General features: G+C 48.8%; 1 protein-coding gene across 1 annotated transcript in view; it reads right to left on the minus strand.

Moving 5' to 3' along the window:
* The window catches only part of Ash2 (Set1/Ash2 histone methyltransferase complex subunit ash2), a 143,529-nt gene that overhangs the window by 99,759 nt on the left and 23,384 nt on the right, over positions 1-20,386 (minus strand). The gene's annotated exons all lie outside the window — the stretch shown is intronic.

Consider the following 20,386-nt stretch of genomic DNA (forward strand, 5'->3'; position numbering starts at 1 on the left):
ATCCAATAAGTCTGTAGCGTCAAACTGCCATATTTGTTATAGCTTGTTTCGGAGGATTTCCGATTAAGATATCCCGGTTCTAATAGATGGCAATGGACGTTTTTTTTTTATTATCCACACTGCACACATGCATGGGCAATATTTAACCAAATTGGTACCTCCAAATTATCCGGTGCTAAATGTCAAAGCTTGTACAAGATCGTTTGGCGAATAGCATTTCAAACCGTTCTGTTGTAGGCAAAACTGGCTCCAATCACCGTGAAATCTGCCAGTGTGACGTATATTTGTTTCTTGCTGGTTTTTTCTTGCGTTTAAGTCATTAAATATCATTCCAACATCCTTCCCTGGTTGTTTACTGAACAGTGAAAGCCCCTAGCCACCGCTGCGTATGCAGGATGGTGCGTTATAAACTGCGACATATGAATTAGCTGGTTCTCGTTATATAGGGTCATGCTGGATGTATGAACAGCCTAAGCTGAAGCGAGGAAACGGCAGCGGATACTTTATTCGGAAATTGCAAGGGAAAAAAAACGCGAACCTTGCAGTAAGTGGCGTAGGGCTTGAACCATAGCGAAGCTGAAGGATTTCTTTCTGCGTGAGTGCTGAAGGACACATCACGCATTTTTACACGCTTGAAATTGTTTATTTAAATGTTCCGTCGTCGCTTTGCACTTTGCTAGTAGTAGCCATCGCCATATGCATCAATATCGTCGTGTTCCTCATGCCAAGCATTACATGCGTGGTAGCGCTTGACAGCTGGAGCGCAGCGGCGGCGCGCATACGTGTACGAAGCATGCGGGCAGCTCCTGGACTCGCGTCGAGGTTATGCGGAGCAGGAGTTGCGCCAGCTGTGGCGTTCGTTGCTCGGCAACGCGAGGCGCTCTTCGGGTTATCGCCATCCATTTAATTTTTTTTTTTTTTTGATGAAGCAACTGCGCTCTCACTCCGATGTCCTAGCGCTGCAAGAAACAGACACTCCTCACCCTACTCTTCCTGGATACCAAACCTACACGCAAGACACCCTTCATCGGACGGCAGTACTGGTGCCAACTCCCTTCCTGCCCAGGCGCATTAGCTCGATCAGGACATCCCCAACACGTTTGTCGAACTGCTGCCCCGTCAACCACTCCACCCGAGCACGTACATCCTAAACATATATAGCCCTCCCAGACAGAACTTCCACGCGATCGAGGAACTTCTCCACGCTGCCACTCGAATCTCGCAACGTGATCCCCTCCTCGTCCTAGGGGACTTCAACGCCCCTCACCCTGCTTGGGGTTACCCACGGGCCACAAAAAAAGGTGCAGCCTTAATCCGAGCCACACACAACCACGACCTTGTGTTACAAAATGACCTTTCTATGCCCACTAGAATCGGCAACAGTGTCACTCGTGACACCATTCCGGACCTCACATGGTCCCGGAATTGCCCTCATACCGAATGGACCTGCCACTCGGAAACCCTCGGCAGCGATCATTATATCATCACCATACAGCTACCAGTGCACAAGAAACCGCTCAGCAGAGGTACTGCAAAACTAACAGACTGGCCCTCCTTCAGAAAGGACGCCAAGGCCCTTCCCCCCATTATGGATGATCTCAATGCCTGGACGGAGGCACTGGAACAAAAATTCAAGCGCTACACTCACGAAGTGACACTTACCGACGATCACCCAGCAGTCGACGGCCACCTGCTACATATCTGGGAGGCGCGCCGCAACATCACTAAACGCTGGAAACATCAGCGCCACAATAAAACACTCAAGAAACGCATTGCCCTCCTCTCTATCCAAGCGAAGGAATATGCCTACACGCTTCATCGGCAGAACTGGTTCTCGCTATGCGACCAACTCAAAGGCACGCTAAGCTCTAAACGTACCTGGCACCTACTTCGCCACCTACTTGACAGCACCACCTCCCGTACCCAAAGTAACCACCAAATACAGAGGCTTATTCGAAACAGCTCTCTTCACCCGAGAGATTTGCTCCATGCAGCTCAGACGAACCTCTTCGGCGCGCCCGCAACCTACCCCTCTCCCCCCACCCAGACTTACACCGGCAATCCCAACCCTGCACTCGACGCCCCGTTCACCATGGAAGAATTACAGACCATATTAACTAATCTGAAACGTAACACCACACCTGGCAAAGATCGTATTACAAACCGCCTCCTTCGTAACCTCGACATCCTTGACCTCGACTCCCTCTTGCAACTGTTCAACACTCACTGGACGAAGGGCACTCTTCCAGAGCAGTGGCGGCATTCGGAAATTAATTTAATCCCAAAACCCCACAAACCTGTTTCGCTAACATCACTACGTCCGATCGCCCTTACCTCAAGCATTGGCAAACTGTTCGAGCGACTTGTACATCACCGCCTCACCGACTACCTCGAAGAAAAGCATTTATACCCACTGACAACGTTTGGTTTTCGCGCCAAACTGTCAACGCAGGACATTCTTTTACAACTTAAGGAGCAGGTGCTAGACCATCTCAGCCGCACCACGCCTCGCACCATCCTTGCGCTGGACGCAAAAGGCGCATTTGACAACGTTACTCACCAAGCGATTCTAGACAACCTCAACGCCACCCACTGCGGGTATCGCACCTTCAACTACGTTGCAGCGTTTCTCCGAGAGCGCACGGCTACTATCAAGCTAAGAAGTCTAACCTCGGCCATCATCAGAACACCCCCTAAAGGGACACCGCAAGGATCTGTAATATCCCCCCTACTTTTCAATATCGCATTACTTGAACTACCTACTCTTCTGAACAAAATACCCAACCTTCAACATGCCATATACGCCGACGACATTACTTTCTGGACTACCTCTGGTTCCAGTGGAGAACAGCAAGACGCCCTCCAAAAAGCTGTAGACACCACCGTCAACTACCTTCGTCCCAGGGGCCTGACCTGTGAACCTGCCAAATCAGCCCTTCTCATCCTGCGGGCCCGATCACGTGGCCGCCCTCCTCCTCTCACACCTGATCCTGAAGTGTCGATTCAAGGCGAACTTATCCCCTCCGTGACCACCCTCCGCGTCCTCGGCGTCCCCTTCCATCGGGACGGCACGGGTACAGCGCTCATTCCGCAACTTCAGACATCCATTACTCGCCTAACCCATCTTATCCGCAGAATCCGCAGCCGATATCACGGCCTCACTGAATGGGAAATTTGTCGTCTGGTCCAAGCTCTCCTGATCAGCAAAATCACCTATGCCACACCGTACCTCAATCTTCGACCACAAGAAACCGCTAAAATTGAAGCCCTCATTCGTAAAGCATACAAAACGGCTCTTGGCCTCCCCATTTACACCTCTACGGACAAACTGCTCAAGCTGGGCATACACAACGTCCTTGGCGAGCTTGTGGAGGCTCAGCGAAACTCCCAACTTCAACGCCTCAGCTTAACGCCAACTGGCCATTCCGTTCTCCGCACGCTCGGCTACCCTGCACCGCTAAATCAAGACTGACCACAACGCCTCCCAACTACCATCAAGCACCGTATCCACGTTTCCCCCATACCACGACATATGCATCCCACCTTCAACAGAGGCCGTCGGAAAGCGCGGGTCCGCTATCTCATGAAGAAGCTAGCGGATGACCCCCAGGCCCGTTACACTGACGTCGCCTATGACTCCTGCGCTCGACGCACAACTTTGGTCACCCTAAATCACGCTGGCCGAATCTCCACGGCTGTCACCACGCACACCAACAAAATACAGACGGCAGAAGCTCTGGCAATCGCCTTCGCAGCCACCACCCATGCCAAGCATCCGCACATCACTGTAGTCTCCGACTCACAGCAGGCATGCCGCCTCTACCAGGCAGGTCTAGCCCCACCCCAGGCCATTCCACTCCTCCAGCGTCTACCTGACGAGACCACCATTACGATCGTCTGGACTCCCGGACACTCCGGCCTTCCGGGGAATGAAGCGGCCCACGCCGCCGCCCGAGCTCTGCACTTCCGGGCATTCTCCACCGATGGTCAAGTGATCCCATCACCCCGCACGAACGACGACCTCCTCCAAATTCCTCTTGATAACACGTACAATGCCCTTCTGTACCACTACACCCTTACCCGCCGAGTCTACCCCCCTCCACACCACTCCCTAACCAACCAGCAAGCCATAATCTATCGTCGCCTTCAGACCGGTACCTTTTACAACCACGTCATCCTCCACCAGATCGCACCCACTATCTACCCCCGTCAATGCCAACACTGCGACACCCCACTCACCACATTCCACCTCGTATACTCCTGTCCCCACTCCCCTAACCCACCCCCCTTCCCCACCCCGGAGCAGTGGGAGACTGAGCTGACCAGCCCGGACCCGGCCCGGCAGAGGGCCTTGGTTTCTCGGGCCATTGAGTCGGCCCGGTCGAGAGGCATCCTGGACTAGGGACGCTTCACCACCACCCTTTCCCCTTTCCCCTTTGCTCCAATAAACGTTTACTACTGCTACTGCGCTAGCCGGGGATGTCGCCGCGAGGCACGCGCTCACGAGTGTTCGGCGTTTTTTTGGTATTTTTAACGCCTTACGCGCCACACATTACGGCCACCTACCCCAAAAGGAACAAAAAAAGTTGCAGGTGACATCTACGGTTAGCTCTTAAGATGTAAGTGCGATAGCGTTCCTTCGGCGTGGCGGGGCGTTTTGTCTTGAAGTTCCTGCATTTACAATTAACACTTTCCAAGCACTATAGTTTAGTGACGGGAGTTAGACTAGGTGCAACGATTTTTCATCACAGAGGCACAGGAAACTAAGAGGCCCCGTACGACTGTGCACATTAAAGGAGTACTGACACGAAATTTTTATGTTACGTTTTTTTCGCTGCTATGCGTGCCTACCAGCCCACTAATCATAGAATGACAGATTAGACGGTCGAGCGCAGCGTAAACATTTATTTACGGCGTCGTTTATTCGTGCCAGTTTCGGTTTCGACTGAAAAACGCCGAGCGGCCGCCATGACAGCATGTATAACATGACGTCACCATTCTTGCCGTATCGCTGCCTCTCTGGAAGCGCGCGCGAGCGAGCGCACGCGCGCGCCCAGACCGGCCGAGGTTTTCGCCGTCCCCACAGGCCCGGGCAGCATGACGTCAGTCCCAAAACCATGACGTGTACACACGCCCGAGCAGCGCGCGCCAACCACAGCCAGCGCGTCGGCTTCGTCACGGGAGCCCCGACGTCGGCAGTTTGGGGCACGTAGCAGATGATGTCACGTCGGCCCGCTCTGGGCTTTCTCGTGCGGGCGAAGATTAAAATGGATTTTAAATATGTTTCGCTGAACGGTTGCTGTTGAAACTTGCTGGGAGATATCTCCTGATAAAAAGGAAGCGTTTTACATAGTTATCTCAGCTTTGAAATTACGTGTCAGTACTCCTTTAAGATATGGGCGTGAGAAGTTCCGACTGCAGTGTGCCGGTCAGTTTGAGCAAGAAGGTGAGGGTGTCGGTGTTTTAAAGGGGTCCTGAAATGCCTTCCGCCGATGCATGGATGTACATGTAACCAAATAAAGCAATGTATTAGCAATCTCCTCCTGCAAGAATTTTGTTAAAGCGATGAGTATTAGCTGAGAAATCGTAAATCAAAAACCGCGAATTATCGTCGCGCCGTATTTCCTCCTCCTTTCAACTGTTTCTTCGCTGTTGGCCTCCCCTCCCATGATGCTCCGCTCCTCAGCGGTGACGTACTTCCGCTATTGCGCTCCCACAGACTGCCGTCTGCTACGGGCCAGCTCTTTCGGCTTTTTCATCTCTGTAGACACCATGGACACAGGCTGGAAAAGCGAACGAATGACCTGGCCGCATGTGTGCGGCCTGGCCTTGCCCTTTCGCGGTGTACGTAGCTGCAGGGCTGCAGTTGGTATCGGCGGCGAACTCGCAGCCGCGTGGGGAGAATCGTGCGCTCGTTCCCTTTGGTGCACCGCGCACTGTTTATCCAAAAAGCGCGGTCTCAGATGTGGCCCCGCTGGTGCCGGGTGTTATTTTGCGGTGGTTGTAATTCCTACTACCGGCGGCATGTGAAAAAAGACATTTTCAACCGACACAAAACCCGTGCACAAAACGCGCCGGATCGGATCGCTTTATCAGCGGCGATGAACGTGAAGGCGAAGAGCAAACCAACGCTGCACTCGATCAGCGAGAACCCGTGTTCTGACAAGCTGCACCCATGTGTTGCATTCAACACTGACGGGAAAGCGTTTGTTTGCACTTGTTTGGATAGTCGTAAAATGTCGAAACACTCCGGCACTCCGCTAGCAGATCAGCCGGCGAGACATTTCGGAAAACATTTGACAGATGGCGCCGTATGCATTAGTGTCGCTACGCAAAACTGATGAGACGCTCTACTAAAACTCCCATCGCGGTGTCACGTAGCGGGACGCAAAAATTTAGCGTTTAGCGTATGCAAAGGCCACAAACGCTGTACTAAAACTCTATTAGCAGCAAAATAGCGTGCGTATGTGAAACCGCTTGCGTTTACAAAGCTGCACGCCGAGCGCGTACGTTTCAAACCTAGTGACATCGTTTAAATACACTGGCAAGCATAGTGTAACGTAGTCAGATATCAACCGTATGCTCAGGCGACAAGCAAGAGCTTGTTTTATGTGGGGCGGAGATTGCGCATAAAGGCCCGTTCGCACTTGCGACGAAAGCGAGTGAGAGCGGCAAGAATTCCGTCGCTTTGTCGCGCGACGATCGTTTTTATCGAATGGTCGGGACAAATTTTGGTTGCGCGATAGAATTCCCGTCGCTTTCGCTCGCTTTCGTCGCAAGCGGGAATGGAAAGTTATGCCGCTGCCGTCTGCTACGCAGCTCGGAGGTAACCGCGCGATCTGCTCGGGCCGGATGAACGCGCACACTCCTAGGGTGCCTTGATGTTCGCGCGCTCCGCTGAGGGTGAGGACATCCGCGTCGTCTGCTACGGCATCCGCCATTACGCCTCCCGCCGCAGCTGGGTAGCATGCGAAGCGCGCGAACATTTCCGGTGCACGATACGTTCAGTAACAAGCGCACGTTCGCAAGCTTTTCTATTTTGTGAAGCTTAGCCAGCACTTAGTGCTGTTGTTGCCTAAATGCTTATCAAAGGAAGGAAGTATGCCTTGTAAGCTAATGGCCTGTGCCTGCGTTAGGCGTCAGTGATTGACGTAGACTTCGATATATTAAAAACGAATCATCTTCCTCAGGCGGGAAACAACAGACGTTCGATAAGTCTAAACCTTTGCCTATTTCGTTTGTAAAAACGTTGTCCCAAACACGCTACCCATCGCTTAAAGCACTTATATACATGCTGCCAGCAGCCGTAGATGTACCTCAACGTAAAAATTTCAGTATTGTGGAGCTAGCTAGTGTTTCAATGAGTGCGACAATGGACCTTGATTGCTGTTAGGGTAATGTTTGAAATCTTTGATCTGAAAATTTATGCGAATAAAAACAATCAGCCGACCAAGAATCCGGTTTGTGGGGCGAAATTTTATAAAGGGCGTTCCTTGCCTGCTGTTAGGGTAATACGTTAAACCTTCGCACTGAAAATGTTTGCGAATAAAAAATAATCAGCTGACGAAAGATAAGGTCGTTGGGGCGATACTTTATATCAGGCGTTACAGATTTATTTCTATGAAAAGATTGTAGCCAACTCGTGATTTCCTACTAGAGCAGAATTTAATTATCCTGTAAGAATGGCAGAACATTGTTCAATAGGTCTGGGCTTGTTTTTACTTGTCATTTAAAAAGCACTGCTTCGCAAGAACAAAGACGACCGTAACCGGCCCGGCATCGTAACGCTGAACATTTTTTACAGTAACAGTAAAGTTTTGTGTCCAAACGTTCTCATTTCGGAAGACGCATGTAAGCTTCGACGTAGTTGTGGAAAGCGTGCACGAATAAATATAAGTTCTGAACCCAGGGTGAAACTTTCCCACGCAACGACACTACTCTGAAACCCTCGGTAGTACTTTCGAATGCATCAGAATATTCGGGACCCTTTAAGCTGCGCCAAATATTGCCCACACGGGTGCTTTTGTATTCAATAAAATAAAAAATATTGGTGCGCGAAATATTTCTGGCAGATGAAATAGCTTCGCGCTCAAAAAAAATAAATGTTAACTTGCGATACAAATGGATGAGGCTTTGGTGAAATGCCGCTTGTCGCGCCTAATTATCGCTGTCCAAAGAAGCATTCTTTTCGATCACCTGACTAAATGCTAGAGTTTTCAGCCATTCATAGAATAATTTTTGCCCTCCGGCCTGCAGCACAAGGGCATGGTGATGGAAACGATCGCATAAAACTGGCGGGGAACGAGCATCGAGCGAGCAACAACTTGCGCACCAAGCGCCGGGGCCCGGCCGGAGGAGGCAAAATGGCGGCCACGCTGCCGCCAAGGCCGCCGAGGCGGCACCTGCCCTTTCAAAAGCTGACACCACTCTAAGCGGGGGCGAGCGCATCGAGGCACTCTACACACTCCCGCACGGCAGCGCCCCAAGCGGCAGACGGCCGCGTACATCGCTCCCGGCGCCCGCCTGGAGCCCGCCCTCGGCACACTAGCCAGTATATTTCAGGCACTATAATGGAGGAAAGATTTTTTTTGCTTCCGATGAACCTAGTTCTTTGCCCCTGTGTTTTTAAATACGTGAAGTGGTTAGCACGTCGTCCTCACGCAGCTCTGTATCGTCGTAGCATCGCTGATTGTCCGAACGAAGCTTGCAGCTAAGCCAATGCAGCGACCGAAGCTGTGTGTGTGTGTGTGTGCATCGCCTCCTGTGTGTTGTGGACGCGTTCGTTTCGCGATGAAATGCGACATTGTACTTCTGCGGGCGGATAGTGCTTCCCATGGTCTGGATTATCTTTCTCGAACGACGTACCACTCAACCTCGCATGGGGTATGTGCAGTGTGCCTGGCTAAAAGCCTTCTCGCTTGCGCGCCAGAGTTGTGACTTGCTGCTCGTCCCCGCAAACCGGGTGTGAGGTGAGTGCCGTATTTACGACGGGCAGGAGGAGGCAACTCATCGTCTGTCAATCGCGGTTCAGACTTGCAACGCATGTTGTGACGTTGCTTTCGTTCGAAATGCATCTCTGGATTGTTTTGAAGTTGAATAAAATGTACGCGTCAAACCCGGGCATTCGGCTCAGGACGTTCTCTGCGATTCCACCAAAGAAGTGCCACGGGACTTTCTTTATGGTACGTACTCACGTAAGATAAAATCCACGTCGTGTTATGGCCGTGTTGCATTAAATACAAACGGTTAAGCGTTTGTTTACACTTGTTTCGTTTGTCGTAAAATGTCAAAGCACTCCGGCACTCCGCTGGCAGATCAGCCGGCGAGCCGACGCTGAGCAGACGACTCATCTCTTTGCCGGAAGTGCGTGAAAAAGCCGCCCAATAGCAGGATGTCTAGCTCATGACGAACATCTGGGAATCGATGATGTAGACATGTGAAGATGGCGGCGTCCAAAAACACGAAGGAAAGGGTGAGAAAAAAACGACAAACTTTGCAACAAAAGTGTGAGCTTTCCGCTGCGCATAAAAGAGTAATACTTGGCACAGGTGACGTTGGCGACCCAATCTAGCGATTGCGCTAGTTCATTTAGTGTGCTCAAAATGCCTTTCAGGGCCCCTTTTTAAGAGTTTTGTTCTTCAGCTTCGTGGCTTGAATGGACGTTTTGGCTTTTATATAACACACACACGCAAAGAGAGAGAGAGAGAGAGAGAGAGAGAGAGAGAGAGAGAGAGAGAGAGAGAGAGAGAGAGAGAGAGAGAGACCTCTCTATTGAGTAAGATTTAGTAGATGTTTGGGAAAAGGGGGTAAAGACGCGGTAGATCTAGAGGGTGAACCCGAAGTCCAGGGTCTCCAGCCTCAGCTGGCGCTATCTTGAGAAGACGAGCTGGCCAGGACAGCCTCGTATACGGGTCGATGTAAGTGTAAAATGCAATGTTTGGATTGTTCACCGCTGAGAATATCATTCAGTATTAAAGAGACTGGGTCTTTCGCCTTACTTGACGACGGTTAAGGTCAAAGTAGCACGGTTCCTACCTAACATCCTTAACATGTTCTCCTGTATAAACTTGTGGATATATGTGTTGGTGTGTATTCTGCACTGAGTTTGCGATTCTTCGGCGTTGAGGATCCGTGTGGCACGGGAAACGTTGGTGTTCCTAGGCGCAGGATGAGGAGACGTCATCAATATTTGGGGGGGGGGTAGCCGTGGTCAACAGGGAGCACGGTATGCCAGTTTGCATGGGTGTCGTCGGGTGCGTCGTTTATTTCAGGCCCTTTTGTCCGGGTATAGATGTGATGTGAACTTTAATCATTGTGGATAAAAGAATCCTTCCGGAGTGTTCAGGTACTATGCCTACAGCCAAGAGACTAAGGTCTTTTGAGCGTGTGTAACGATGTTCAAGCGAGTGCCACGGCAGTCCACAGCTACAATTGTTGCCTTCTTCCTTTCGAACGTCCCGGCATCGGCATGTACTGATTTTTCATAGTTTGGGACCTTTCCTTGAAGGAATGTGATCCTAGTTTATCGCAAGTTGTTGTGTAGGCTTGGGTATATGTTTTTTTTTATAGTACGAGGGCTTTCATGGAGAGCCACAGGATTGTTTGCAAATACATCATGGCGTCCAGCCGCTTTCTCTCTGGAGGTGCGGCACATATTTCATGGCATCGCTGGTGCTAATGTTTTTCTCCGAGGCTCTTTTCGGGCTAGGAGGGTGCCTTATTGATATATTCAGAGTTATTAGAAGACCTATTTGAGGACCTGGCGGCAATCACATAAATTGTCAGGTAAGGCTGCCCTATACGCTGTTGTGATAACTGTGTTTTTCTGGCTTTCTTCAGAGCGGGCAAGTTTCTGGCACGGAAGGCTGACCAATGTCCTGCTCATGATCCGTCCCTACATAAGTTTTGTCGTTTCCTCTTTTACTCCTGCTCTTCCCGTGTATCGGCGTTTCACAATTTGGGCGAAATTTTCAAATATTTTCTGTATTTTTGGCAATTGTGTCATCGGCTGCGCCGTTTCTCTGTAGGGCGCTATCAACGCTCCTTCCTTGACTGCTTTCTGAGCGAACATGCCGACGTATTTTTAGGTTTTGGGAATTGGCCTCGTGGCGTGATTAATCGTTTGCTGGACAGAGCTTGCGGCAGTAATAGCGCTCCAAGAAATTAAAAAAATGATTTTAAAATTCTTGTAATTAAAAGCCATATACTGGGTCTTTTTCTTTCTTGGCCGGGCCACGTTTTATGTCGTTTCATGTTTCAATTTAGGTTTTAATCCGTTTTAGAGAGCCAGGCATTATTCCTTTTCACCCTTTTTTATGTAGTTGACACAGTGTTGCCTAGCGGCAGCATTAGTGTCGGTTGAAGATGCGCTGTGGTGGTGGCGTAAGTTGCGGGCACGACTGGCGACCGTGCCTGACGAGCAAATATCGTGCGCAGAGACCAACAGCACTGCACAGGCGCGGTGCCTGCCTAAATCGCGTGCGTGTATTTTCGTCTTGTCGGCAACGTCCTCCTTTCCACAGTGTAGTTGGCGCTACTCTGCGTTCCTGATTTGGGCGAACCCTGGTATCTGGCTGCCTCAGTTGTAGATTCCTGTTAGCACCGATGACGAACTTCCGTGGACGCTTGACGAGCACGGCTGATAGCGGACGGCTAGCAGGCACGGAAAAACCGAGAAATGAGCCTAATAACACGATCGCGTTAAAAAATTTCCCTCCCGTAGATATTGTAACGTGGCGGCAGGACATTGATGAAGCGAACCATGGGTGATGGTGAAGCGATGTATTTACACTACATGTTGGCCATGAGAGAGAGACCGAGCAGGCTGCGCGCCACGCGCAGCTACTTCATCTTCTTCTTGGACGTTGAGATTTTGGCACGATGTCACACTCGCGTGATCGTCGTGTTTTGACAATATGCTTCGGTGGTACGGGAAAGCATTTATTTCGTAGTTCTTTTAACGCGATAGCGTTATTAGGCTCATTTTTCGATTTCAGGGTTTCCTACGCCGCGGTGATTGAAACCATCGCGGCTACCCTAGCTCTCGTCACTGATCTTCAGTACTTTGAAAGCATAAATGGTAAATGCAGCAACTCCGTTCCAAAACGCTCCCTCGACGCCGGAGTAACGCTAGCGCGTCACACGTAGATGTCATCTGCAACTTTTTTTTTTCGTGCCCAATTACTACCCCTCGGCCGCCGTTCCGTTGTTTCAGCTGAGGCTGTACGTGTTCACTTCTGACAGTGGAGAAATACAAAGCCTACCTTGAAGCGGTCTAAATCATTGCGTAACCTTTCAAAGAGACCCCCTCCGCCCCTCACAGTTTATTTGATTGTATGCACCCCACGTGTACAACTTCGCGTTTTCCTTCGTGCGTGTCGAACACACTGGGTGAGTCATTTCCAATACAAGTGAACGGGGGCTGAGTTTCTGACTTGACACGAAGTCGGGACTCCTACCCGGTCGCCGTTTTTCTGGTGGAAGGAAAAAACAAACGCCGCTGTGTGGGAGGTAACGGAGCACGTCAGATGTCGCTCTTTATCCCTTTATAAAGGCGCACACCGAATAGCGTATAGGTGTGTCTCTGGAGAGCTAAAGCGTGATCTGAACGCGTTCGGCGAAGATCGAGAGTGGAAAAAAAAATCGTTCTTTGAGAGCTACAGTAGCAGGCACTATATGCGTCAAACGTTTCACCACACAAGAAAGCACCCTATAGGTGAAAACATTTGGAGGTGATTTTTATGATCAGAAACCAAATATTACAATAAGCTCCTGATACAAAAGTTCGAAGAACCATGAAACCATTTGTGTTTAGTGGTGAGATTTATTTTGTCTTGCCAAGAGGCTGTAGCAACACAATGTGGATACGGGCAATGCGCGTACATTAGCACACACTGAAGCGACCAAACGCGCGTGCACGTACGCACATACATGCATATATACTGTAGGTCATTTATGCGCGGTACAGCTCCAACCGTTTTGTGAAATAAACTATTGCGGCAGCTGAACTGAGATTAGTTGGACTGGCCGAAGGCATCCTTACGAGTAGCTGTACATAACTTAAAGTGCGAAATAAGCAGCATTCATGAAATTCGGCTCCTATAGCCGTTCGAGCCCCTGGCGTCATGCGTAATGTAACATCCCAGCGGAACAGAGTTCCTGCACTATACCACCATGCATTCTCCGACCGCGATAATGACTGAAACAAAAAAGAGATAAAATTAATCTCTGTTTAGAAGGAATTTTGGTGAAATTTCGGACAGATTGGTAGGATTTTTTTAGCTTACAGCCTGATTGGCTGGCTAGAAAATCCACCACTGACATCTTGTGATCTTCACCACTTATGCAATCCATTTTTTTTCTCGCAGCTTTTGTTATAACGCCGTTACCCTAGATGCCTTTCTTTTGTGGGGACAGGTGGCTTGACGCATAATAAAAGTGGCTTTTGGTAACTCAATCAGGGCGGTTACGCTTACATATGTTGAATTTTATGAGGCAGCGACGAGCGCGATTTTTTCTCATTTACAACTAATTTAACTCCTTTCTTTCCCAGCTTAGATTGATTTACAACTTTCTCCCAGAGCAAGCGCAGGACTGGGCCCAAGTTAAGCGAAGTGTTCAGTCGGCGATTAAAAACGGCGGAACCGACTGAAAAGTACGGTACGTGTGGAAGCTGTAATACTCACTCAGGGTTTGGTGGGTCTGATGAAAGAATTAGGGAGCCTACATGAGCGCGCCCTAGAAAGAATTAAGGCCCCTAAAATTACTAGGGATGTAGAAAGAATGAGTGCAGGGCGACACCTAGCGGAGATGAAACTTGTCCTAAAGTAACAAGGCAGTGGAAACAGTTGCTTAATAATGAAAGGGCCGGTGAGAACAGCGAGAAAAAAATGAGCTCAGTTTCACTGACTTAACGTCGCGAACTCTGATGTGAACAGCGAAGCTGCCTGGTGTTCCCTAATTGCTAGATAAGCTTCATAGAACTTCTCATTGGCGCGATTCCCGTTCGCGCCAATTAATTTTACCCGTGTTCCACTGCCCGTGCCATTTACTGGGACCTTTTCTTATTTCTGAACTTGGAACGTTGCCTCAAAGTGGCGCCACGAGCGGGTGTTGTTTTTTCAAGGCGTATTTTTTTTATTTGCGATCGCAAACATCAAGCAGCCATGTATTTTTATTTAAAAAACAATTACTCATGTATTAATTTCTTGCCTCAAACACGCCTACCGTTTTCGTTTTGTTTAACAATTTTGAGAGGTACACACGTTGCCACCAGATGCAATAGTTTAGAAAAGCTTTGCCTATATTAACGTGTCGTTCAAGCATTCTTTTAACTTTCTGCATATGCGCTTGGCGCTTGCTCTCCTCATCGCTAGGCTATTCCCTCTTCACATCCCTCCTATCGCGTTACCGCTGTTCGTGCCATGAAAGCCTCGACCAAGAACAGCTGCGCTGTTAAAAGAAATACCGGTTACGCGTTCTCGACGATACGGTTCGACAATGCGTTGGTGATAATGCACATCAATGTTCGCGTGGTCAGAGTGCAAGGCTGAGGAAACGAAGCGTCACACCAGATTTCAGGCGATGTGGAACATCTTTTCCACTCCCGCTATGCGCCTGTGTATAGAGGCAATTCATGCCGCAAGATTCCTGCAGTGTGCGACGGCGAGGCCCCACACCCTAAACGTGCATCATTGTTGCGTTTGCTTTAAATGGTCGCTACTGTATGTACATCATCATCATCAACAACAGCCTACTAGGTCCACTGCAAGACGACAGCCTCTCCCATCGACCTCCAACCGCTCCTGACCTGCATTGGTCGAGTCGATTCTTTGCCTCCGCATTTCCATATTTGGTCCCTGCATCGAGTAATTGGCCTTCCCCTTCTTCTGCACTCATCTCTCGGTATCCACTCTGTTACCCTGGTGGTCCACCGGTAGTCATTTCGTCTAACTACGTGGCCAGCCCAAGTCCATTTCTTTTTCTTTATTTCAACTATGATATCTTCTGCTAGAGTTTTCTCCCTGATCCACGATGCTCGTTGCCTGTCCCTATGCGTTACTCCTATCATTATTCGCTCCATGGCCCGTTAGCCTACCTAAGTTTGCTTTCAAGTTTTTTAGTGAGGCACCAAGTTTCCGCTCCATATGTCATCACCGGCAGGACGCATTGGATGTATATTCTTCTTTTCAGTGACAGAGGTAGCTTACTTTCCATTAGTTGGGAGTGTTTGCCGAGTGCACCCCAGCCCATACCTATTCTGCAACGGATTTCTTTCTCGTGGTTGTGTTCAGCACAGACAACCTGTCCGAGGTAGTTATAATCTTCTACTTGTTCTAGCGTTTCGTTATGCTGAACAGGGCGCTTTATTCGTGTTTATTGATCACTATTTTATATTTATTCATATTTACTTTTAGCCTGATGGCCGGCCACGCTTTCTGATTGTAGTTCTTCAAGCATTTTTTGGGGGTCTTCTGCAGACTCACTGAGAAAGACTATGTCGTCTGAAAACTTCAAATGACTAAATGTAAATAGTGTGACCCCAAGACAGGCTTATTGGCCAAGGCATTGGCTGCTGATTACAAGTATGTCGGTTCGATCGCTGCCCCCGGCGGCCGTTTTTCTGATACAAACCAAAAACAAAACGTCCATCTATCGACATTGCAATGCAGATTAAAAATACTGGGGTTGTCTAAATTATTCCGCCGCCCCGAAATATACGTGCGCCTCACAGTACAGGTGGAACTTTGGGGCATCAAACGCGCCATTATTTTTCGACAAGTGCTTTCTACAAGGAAACAGTCAGTTTTTCTGGGCGCGTACAGCGAACTAGTTGGAGGGTTTTGGGTGAATCCAAAAAATGATAATTGACAGAGCAGAGAAAACTGCTATGGTATGGTTCGAATTTTATTCTTTTGCATGTATCGCTTCACCTTGCAAGCTCTACGCATTTCGGTTTGAAAAAAAAAAAAAAAAGGGCCGCGTATCTGCTCACTTCGCTGCAATAATCGCCGAAAGACGATACTGTCCTGCCGCCTCTGTCACGTGAATGCCTCTCTTCGTTCCCCCCGCCCATTTCTCAGCTTCCTCCCTCCTGTTTCACTCCCCCAACGATAAACACTTGGGAGGTATGCTAAACTCAATTCAATTTTCAGGGTTCCACCGTTTGCGCGCTATCTACTAGAACCTTTCGTTATTGTTGAACTCGGAACGCCACCACGAGGTCCAGGCTCAAGCGCGAGCTCTTTTTGTTTTCAACGCGAATTTTTTTTTTTTTGCTCTCGCAAAAATCAAGCACACATTTATTATCAATTAAAAGAACACTGCGAGTACCGCTTGTGTTTGGATGTTTTGCCTCAAATATGCCTAATGTTTTCTTTTTGTTTAACAATGTTTGCGAGTGTGAAGTACGTTTCCAGATTTAGTGGTTTGGAAAGGTTTTGCCTATATAAACTTAGTTCAAGAATTTTTTTTATCTTTTGCTCGCATGGATGAATCGACGGACGGACGGACGGACGAACAGACAGACAGACAGACAGACAGACAGACAGACAGACAGACAGACAGACAGACAGACAGACAGACAGACAGACCAAAATTTTCGGTTTTAAATAGGTCAAGAAAAAAAATTGGCGCAGCTCGCACTGGTGGTGCAAGGCTGGAGAGACAGCAGAGCTGGCGGCCCCTCTCCCTTCGTTGGAGACCCGGCTGTTGCACCTCACATGGATTTACGAACTTGCCTCCGAAAGTTCTCCATGACTGGCAGGCCCGGATGGTTTTGTGCGCACGCAAAACGATCAAAACGATCTCTCCTAAAGTGGACCGCGTTAGCACGCGGTAGAACCGGCGGCAACCGGCTCCGCGACCTCGGCGTCTTTCGCGCGAGTTCTGTGCTCCCCACTTCAGGCGCGAACGCACAAAAGGCACGCGAGAGATCACGCCACGAACGCTGGGTAGACTGTTCTCGAAGGTCGAGCTGGATGACGCCGGGCACTCCACACGAAGCGCACGCTCACTTGCGCGCGGTGTCTTCTTTGTATTTGCTTTGCGAGCTCCGCACGCGGCGCAAGCCCAGGTGCAAGCCTGGACGTCGCCGGGCGCTCCTCACGAGTCGCATGCTCATGTGCGCTCGGTATTTTTCTTTGTATTTATTTTTTTTCGAACGGCAACGGACCAAGCTCAAGCTTAAACGGCTCTGCTGTTAAAAAAATAGCTCTAAAGTAGACGACACATGCGGAAAGGCAGGCCGGTGCCGCGCGGTCTTACTTGCCCAGCGCTCATCCTTTAGCTTGTTGTGATTTGAGGGCTGCTTTGTTTTCGAAAATGGTCTGACTAGTCCCACTGGCTACTCTGCTGCCATATACGGCCACTCATTCCGCAGTGGGTGTGCTGCTGTAGACAAATGGAAGTGCCTGTCCCAAAAGGAATTCCATCTCCCGCGTCACGCGTCAAATAACCCTTCCCATTTGTCATGGCATTACGCGTAATAAGATTCCACAATTTAGCGGAAGGAACAATGGCGGGTGTCAGGTGGAACGGAGACGCATTCATTGTGACGCACACATTGGTGATACCTATCCCGTATTCCACCGTTCAGAGCACCAGTGGAATGGCTGAGCGTTAAGGGTCAACTGGGGCGAAATTTTCGGTCCCATAAATGCACCGCTTTCCGAAAGCATTACTTTAACAGGTGCTTAGTGCAAAACCTGGGGTCCCAAATATGCGTCGCTGCATTGCAGACGAGGATCAAGAATTGCTCTTTTCCAAACCAAAACTGGATGAAAGAGCGGCCTTTGCGGCCAGCCGGAAGTGACGTTAGACTCAGGAATCGCGTGGGTGCAGCCGGTAGATTCTCCCGTGGCTGCCTGCAAAAAGACGGCGCGCATTCGAGGTGATTCAAGTATAGTGCGTTTCTTCGAAAACTCAAAACGAATGAAAAGGGGTTAGTAAGTCAGTGTAACCATTATTGCTTCAGTGTGAGCAGCTGAGACGCGCTTATAGTCGTCCTGTAAAAGGTAACACATGTGCACGCATCGCGAGGCGTCGTGGTTAAGCTGAGTTAGGAAATAGGTGCACAAACAGGAGCGTTGAGCGCTAGATGGGCACTCGCACAGGGCATAATGGCTCATGCTGATCGAACCACCCTGCGTTTGTGAGAGAAGAAAACAAAACAAAGAAAGCTACCATGAGGGAAAGCGCCAAAACATGCCGTCTAGCGCGTACGAATTCGCTTTAAAGGAGCCATGAAGAGTAAATGCAAGTTGGTTTTATTCGAAAGATTTCGTGTTTTATAGTGCCCCCAGCGCTTGTCCGGATACAAACGGTGCTTTATTCACTGAGAAATTAAACAATTTAGGTTAAAATTTTGATTTTCCCGCTCAATCGTGCGTTTTCGTGGTCCCAAATGACATCACAGGAACCGACCGCTCTGCAGCCTAGAGTGCCTTCATTCACGCATCCGCCGTACATGGTAGAGACACGTATACGCTGGCGCCGCCATTTTCGGTTGCTCGCTCGCCGCCGAAGCAAGTCATTGTGTCAAAACCGCGCTAAAATTATCGCCGCAACGCGGTTTACTGAAGAAGTTTGAATCATATTGTCTGTTTCGCGTTGCTAGGTCTCGTGGGAAACGAAAAGAATAACGCGTTGAGCCCGTTGGCCCAATTGCGGCGGCACGGGACCGTTCAAAGGTTGTCTCCACCCTGTACAGCGGTGTTGGTTTGTTCCCGCGTTTCTTTACGTTCCGTAACCTAGATGGCGCCACCATACCGTGGCAAGCGTTTGGTTTGTTTTTGCCCGCATTTAAACCTGGCTTGTTTTTGTTCTGGGAGAAAATGTTCGTTCCCTGAAACAGTGCTCGCTCGACAAATGGGGTCACGTAAGACACCGTTGCTTGCGTCAATCGGCCAGTGTCGTCTGAGACAACCCCAAGCCCCGTAGTGCTGTGCAGCTAAACCAAGCATGCTGTGCGCAGTACGAACAGCAGAACGCATCAGCACTTCTATGTTTACATGTGCTTTCGTAACTTCCACTGTTTGTCCCATCATTCTTATTGCTTTGTAAAGAATGTGCCCTAAATTTAAGCGCAAATCACTCGTTCGTCTAGTTTGTAAGCTCTACCTAATTTGCGTCTGCTTCTGCCAGCCTCCGCCAATCGCAGAGCTTAGCTCATGTGACATCATAGGTTCTGTTGCGGGAAATGAGTTGGTGGGTCGCATGACCATTCCCGTTTTTCCTAATTATGTAGCTTATTTGAGCGAAGTTTACATTAAAAGTGGTGTCAGTATGATTCTAACGAGACAATCTTTTGAATGAACCAAACTTGTGTTTTCTCTTCATGGCTCCTTTAAGCACACGTTATCAAAGTAGTAAGTACATATCCTGAATTTTATTATTAATATTGTTCTTTTGTTAGCAGGGTGCCCACGCAAAATATTTAGATAAATAATGATGCCTGCCTTCATAAAAATCATGCAACGACAAAAGCACCGCAGTGTCTTCGCTGGCGTCGTGAAATAGCCACCCTACTCCAGACTCAATGTTGCCAACCTTCTTTTTACTCATTCCGCCAGATGTAGTGCCTTTTTTCTTTTTTTCTTTTTCTTACCAGTGAGCGAACTGTTGGCAACAGCGGTTAGTTCTTTTTTTAACGAAGTGGTTTGAACTGAATCAATTCCGTGCAGTGCGTCGCGGTAGCCAGCGCACTTGGGGGTGGTAGCCAGCGCTTGGCGCTGGCTACCACCCCCAAGTGCAGGAAACAAAAAATACCTCAACATAAATACCCGAGAACGTGGTGGGGAAACAGCCCCGCCGGTAGCGTAGTGGTCATCGCACCAGACCGGTATTCTGGAGGTCGTGGGTTCGGATCCCACCCTGCGGGCATTTTTTCACCACTTTCTTTCTGACTCAAAAAAAAATTCATCTGTTTCTATGACCTACCGCATTCCCCCCTTTGCTTTCCGAGGTTTTCTTGACTGCCAACCCTTATTCTCACTTAATTCACCGAGCCCCTCATTTCCCATTTCTGATTCGCTATATATATATATATATATATATATATATATATATATATATATATATATATATATATATATATATATATATATATATATATATATATATATATATATATATATATATATATATATATATATATATATATATATATAATATATATATTTATATATGTGTGTATCTTTGATAGGGTGCCTCAGTTCCTTGCACACGAGCGAGCGTCACTTCACATTCATCCCCTAAGACACTACTATGTACACACGTTTATTTCCCGCCTTCTACCCCCTCTCCCAAGTTCAGCCGAAACATTAATTAAGAAATTCTTTGCCACTGCTCGCCTAGCCGCCGAATCCAAGACACATTCCGTAAATGG

This window comes from Haemaphysalis longicornis, unplaced genomic scaffold (assembly GCF_048455015.1).
Source record: "Haemaphysalis longicornis isolate Haplotype H1 unplaced genomic scaffold, Haemaphysalis longicornis Haplotype H1 scaffold_1, whole genome shotgun sequence".
Taxonomy (NCBI): domain Eukaryota; kingdom Metazoa; phylum Arthropoda; class Arachnida; order Ixodida; family Ixodidae; genus Haemaphysalis; species Haemaphysalis longicornis.